Source organism: Schistocerca piceifrons, chromosome 1 (genome assembly GCF_021461385.2).
Source record: "Schistocerca piceifrons isolate TAMUIC-IGC-003096 chromosome 1, iqSchPice1.1, whole genome shotgun sequence".
Taxonomy (NCBI): Eukaryota; Metazoa; Arthropoda; class Insecta; order Orthoptera; family Acrididae; genus Schistocerca; species Schistocerca piceifrons.
Window position 1 is genome coordinate 1,208,995,083 of NC_060138.1, and position 5,430 is coordinate 1,209,000,512.

A 5,430-nucleotide genomic window follows, 5' to 3' on the forward strand; every position below is an offset into this window, starting at 1 on the left:
GCACGCAATGCAATTACGAACGTACTGCGCAACATCCTGCTTTCTGGTTTGCCACCAAAATCGCTCTGCTACTCGTCTTTCGGTTGTCCGCTGTCCACCGTGTCCTGCAAGGATATGATCGAGGGCCTCTGCCATTATTTCTTGTCTAAGGTGTTGGGGAACAACAATTCGCGGTCCAAGTTTTGTTTTACGGCATAACACACCATCTTCAAAGCAAAATTGTTTTTGAGTTGCGTATTTTTTACATTCTGTATCCTCATCTTGTGCCTTTCTCCAGTCCTCAGTATCTCGGCCTGTTGCTTCCAAAAGTGCTATTTTCCGACTTAGGCAATCTGCATTCGTGTGTTTTTTGCCTGGTTTATGGATAACTTCGAAATCCATTTCGGAAAGACATAGGGCCCAACGGGTAAGACGACTAGATGGATCCTTTAATCCAAGCAACCATTTTAAAGCTGCGTGGTCTGTAATGACCTTGAATTTTCTACCATACAAGTAGCATTTAAAGTATTTGATACCATAAATAACACTTAACAATTCTTTCTCCGTTGTGGAATAATTTCTTTCTGCCGTTGTTAGTTGTCTCGAAGCATAGGCTATGGGGTGTTCCGCGCCATTAATATTCTGACTCAAAACAACTCCTACTGAATGACCACTTGCGTCACAGGATAAAATAAATTCTTTGTTGTAATCTGGGTAGGCTAATACTGGACTGTGTGTTAACTTATCTTTAAGGGTTTGAAATGCAGATTCACAATCTTCAGACCAATGAAATTTTGCACCCTTTTTCAACAATTGGGTTAAGGGTCGGGCAATTTCAGCAAAATTTTGAACATATTTTCGGTAATACGATGCGAGACCAATGAAACTTTGTACTTCCTTAACGCGTTGTGGTGTTGGGAAGTCCTTAACTGCCGAAATTAATCGAGGATCTGTTTTAATTCCTTTTTCACTAATGACATGCCCTAGGTATGTCACCTCTGTCAATGCAAAAGTACATTTTTCCATATTTAATGTTAATTTAGCTTTTCTAAGTCTCTGAAAAACATTACGCAGACGCACAGCATGTTCATTAATGTCTCTGGAGAATACAATAATATCGTCTAGATATACACAACATTGCTGAGTTTTGAGTCCTCGCAATACTCCATCGAGTAGTCTTTGAAAAGTTGCTGGTGCATTTTTCAAACCGAAAGGCATTCTTTTAAATTGCCAGTGGCCTCCAGGGGTAGAAAATGCTGTTTTATGCCTATCTTCAGGTGCAACTTCCAATTGATGATATCCACTACGTAGATCGATTGTTGAAAAGTATTTACTGTTACCCAAACTGTCAATGATATCTGTAATGTTTGGAAGAGGATAAACATCGGGGATAGTTTGTTTGTTAAGGTGTCTGTAGTCACAACAAAATCTATATCGTTTCGTACCGTCGGGAGACTTCTTTGGAATAATTACAATATTTGAATTATAAGGCGAATCAGAATATTCTATAATTCCATCTTTTAGATGCTGTTCCAAAAATTCATCCAGTACTGGCTGTAAGTGATGCGCAACTCTATAAGGCTTCCTATAAACTGGGGGGCTATTTCCTGTTGGGATCCTATGCTGTGTGATGTCTGTTGCTGGCAATGGACCTTCTGCATTAAATAAATCTTGGAACTCAACTAAAACTGCTTCTATCGTGTCTCTATCATTTCCTTTCAAATGCTCAATCTTCTGGCGCAATGCGGTTTTATAGGCGTCTGGTTTCTGACCATCATTAATATCTGACCAAATGAAATCTTCTTCTTCAAAAGTACTGACTGTAGCTACTAATATTCCCTTATGCAACTCTTTGTCCTCCACTCCGAAATTGTCAATATGTACCGGTACTTTTCTTTCTCCCTCAACGTCTTGAACCCGTACAACACTCCTACGTACAAAACAATGTGATACATCTAATTCCTCATTTTCCTCTAAAGGCTCTATTAGACACACTGTATCTGTAGGTACTTCGTGGTCAACGGTCATCCAGAGAAGTTTTCCTGAGCCAGATGGTATCTGAACCCGCGAATCAACCTTCAAGGACGTTGCACGCAGTATAGTTGATTTCGCCTTCCGGTTAGGGAAATCTTGCGGCAGAGGGCCCTTTGCAGCGGTGTCACCTAGCTGAAACACTATTCCGCTAAGTTCTACAGTTTGCTGTCTGAGGTCGATTTTAGCGTGATGTTTATTCAGGAAATCCAACCCTAGGATCGCGTCGTACCCGTCAGTTACCTTTGTTACCACTTCTACATCTTCCTGAAATTGTACACCGTGAATATAGAAAATCAATGATGTACATCCTAATGACTTCACTGTACCTCCTCCTACTCCACTCAATCTATACCTTGGAGGGTCATATTTCTTTTCTCCCATACATTCATTACTTACTATTGATACGTTTGCGCCTGTATCCACCAGTATCTTTGCCTCTTTATCCTGTATGGTAGCAGATAACCAGCATTCCGCCTTCACATTCGCCTTAATGGCATGAAATTTTATTGGGAACGCCTGGCGGCGGGTCCGACATTCCCGTTTGAGTTTAACTGATTTCTATTCCCAAAAACTTTCTTAGACCTGCATTCCTTGAATGTGTGACCTATTCTTTGACAATTAGTGCATGTAGGTTGTCTGCAATTTTTTGCTATATGTCCCTGTCGATCGCACCGAAAACATCGTACTCCTGCTGAAAATATATTTCGCTTCTCCTTGTATCTGGTGGCAATGTCAATTTCTTCAAAAGCTGTCGCCACAGATACAGCTTCTGCTAAATTTTTAGGAAACTCTGCCCTGACACGACGGGAATTTTCAGGAGGTAACCCACGTAAAAATGTATCCAGAGCTCTATCTTCTGCCTCTTGTAAAATAACCTTATTTGCTTCATCACTAGTTGTCAACTGATAGGTGTTAATATTAACTTTTCTAATCCTATCTACAAAGCTTTCTAACGACTCGTTTTGCCTCTGAGTGACAGTGTTTAACTGTTCCCTATAAAATCTACAGCTGTTCTGTTTTTGAAAACGTTTAAGCAATCCTTTCTTCAATTCCTCAAATGTTGGAGCATTTCGTAATTCTTCATGGTATAAGACGTGTGCTTTAGCCTCTCCTGTCAATCTTAACTTTGTCATTTGTAAGAGCTGTTCATCTGACCATGATCCTAACTTTGCAGCTGCTACTAAATCATCAAAAAAGGCTGTTATGTCCTCGCCAGGTTTACCTGAAAAAGGATTTACTAAGGCTGCTGCTGAGGAATCTAGGGTGGGAGGGATTGAATTGGTTCGCCTAACCTCACTCAACTGTGTAAATAATGTATTATTATCATTTTTAAGCTGTGCTATTTGATTAACTAAGCTCTGAATAGCTTCCTCAGTAGAAACCGCTTGTGGTGCTGACTCTGACTTTGTACGATTTCGTGTCATCATTTTACAAACTGTTAGTTACACTATCTTACTATACTGAATTTAAAAGATGTTTAAATATTTCCGACAAACTCTTAAAATCATGAGAGAAAATACACTTCTAAATAAAGAAAATATTACGACTGCTATGCAAACCTCTATCCCTTCACACATTAAAAAAAACTAACTGTGGACCTTTAGTGACTGTCATTCACACCTCATATTGAGCCAAGGGTTTTTTCTCTGACACCAATTGTAACAACTATGACGGCTTATGACACTAAATGTAACAATTGTGTTACTAAATGTGACACTTCTGTCACTCAATGTAACTGTGTTTTCTCTTTTGATGCTGTCAGTTGTCAGGATGAGCATTCTAAAGCATTCTGTCAGGGTGAAAATATTAAATAAATTAACTTTTCTCTCTTAACATGTGGGCAGGGTGGGTTCTTCCTTGGCTCGGGTATGAGGTCGAATGAAACATCATTCTTACATAAGTTAACTTTTATTGAAAGTTTCGTACAACTGTATCTTACTGGGACGTTCTGGTTCGGAGAGCGGCAGCCGTGTCGTTTGCGTAGCCTTCTGCTGCGACAGCGGCGGCGGCGGCGGCGGCGGCGGCGTCTGATTACGCGTAGCGGTGTGTATCTCGTGTCGCCGTCTCGCCCAGCTGACCGGAGACGCGCAGCGCGAGGTGGCCCGTTTAATTATTGCGAGCGACGTCGTGCATCGGATGGTCATACCTTGAATGTGGCGTCCCAGTGTTTCTCTTCTCTAAGCGGCCGCGTGTGTTGTGCGTCGACCAGCGGAGCGGCGCGGCGGTGGAAGGCCAGTGTCCCGAACTCGAACCACGGACTCCCGCTTGCCAGTCTTCGGCTGTCAGGTCTTCATCCCAGCTCACAGGTAACTACTGATGTGAGGCCGTCTCCTTCCCGTCCTCACGAGTCACCCGGGTATGTAAAAACCAGACTTCCAATACCTTTTAACTTCTGTCTTCTGGCGCCGCGGCTGCTGCTTGCTATTCCATTACAGCGGCGGACTTGGTGCGTCTGTGCATGATGCAGTCTCTTCTTGCATGACGGTCTTCAGCACCGAAACTGACTGAAAACTACTGCTACTCTTCTTTTCTTCCTTCGTCTCTCGTCTTCGTCTCCGTCTGTCTTCATCTGTCTTCAATTGTCTTCCTCTCGGGCCCACCGCGTCTCGCGTATTTATTCACTTCGGTTCACTGGGGGTGAACGACTTCACGGCCATTGCCTCTTCTGTCACGTTGAAAAGCTTCTCGAAGAATCTTCTTGGCCTCGGTCATTGGCTCTTGGAATGTAGGCGGGGGCCTCTGATCGCATGTGACGACTGAGAAACACGTGAGCCGGTCATTGCTTCTTCCGTCACGTTGAAAGGCTTCTCGAAGAATCTTCTTAACGTTGGTCATTGGCTCTTGGAATGTAGGCGAGGGCCTTTGCTCATGCGACAACTTAGAAACACGTGAGCCGGTCGGGCGATGCCCTGACGGCTGAATCGACAGCGCCCGCTTATGTGGAACTCGCTGACTCCACGGTCATTGTTTCTTCTGTTCTGCCCGCTGAATGCCAGTATGTAACTCTCTAAACTAAACCAAGTTTTCCATTTATATTCTACTTTCTTAGTTCACTTTGATTTCACTAATTTATTTACTTAATTAACACTCAACAGTACATTAAAATTTTGTGGGAGAGTCTGGGTGTTGGGAGTCTGTGGATATGACCGTAAAATTTTAGTCTTCTTTTCCGGATGTCTGCGGCGAGGTTAGATAATTTTTCTGTAGTTTTCCGAGACTATATATATATATATATATATATATATATATATATATATTTGAGATTCACTGGAAGACCCGCTGTTAGTAACTTAAGTATTATGAGAGTAGGCTATTTGGAGGCAGCGACACACTGAAGAACCACCCAAAACGCACTGTTCTTGGTACAATTTTTTATAATTAAATTTCAATTAGTAACATAAACATCTACGATTAACG